Genomic DNA, 632 nt, shown 5'->3' on the forward strand with positions numbered 1-632 from the left:
TACCTATCAGCTGGAAATTTTACACCTGGAATTGTTATACCTGGAACTTTGTGGTTTACAAAAACCATAGCGCTTGCACACTAAGAGAAACAAAAATGCAGATGACTGCTAGACAACCTTCCACCCATGACACTAGACTGGAAAGGACAAAGTAAGGGAAAAGTGACTCCACTATGTATGACCAGAAACTTCAGAAGCTCAGGGACACATAACAGGAAGCTGGTGAAAATTTTCATCAGTCTATTAGGACTTAATTACTCTAGATCATCCTCCATGGCCAAATATTCCTCCTCTTAGTTAGGATAGAGAAACACCCCCATCCCAGAATAGCATATAAACCTTCCCTCTAAGAATCCAAGCATGTTCCTCCCTTGTGAAGACACCCATGCACTCTCCTGCACGTACTTTCACTTTACAATAAAACCCTATTATTTGAATGTTCCATCTATCTGTCTCTCTTCCTTTTCTTCCACTAAGTAGGTGCTCAATGTTTTGTGGGCTCCTCTTGGTCCAGTGAAAGATTTTTCTTCACAGTTTGATCAAGAACCTGGAACTGCCATCCAGTAACAGCATAACTGGTTATTCACTTTGTGTGTGTGTGTGTGTGTGTGTGTGTGTGTGTGTGTGTGTGT

This window comes from Galeopterus variegatus, unplaced genomic scaffold (assembly GCF_000696425.1).
Source record: "Galeopterus variegatus unplaced genomic scaffold, G_variegatus-3.0.2 Scaffold4803, whole genome shotgun sequence".
NCBI classification, from domain to species: Eukaryota; Metazoa; Chordata; class Mammalia; order Dermoptera; family Cynocephalidae; genus Galeopterus; species Galeopterus variegatus.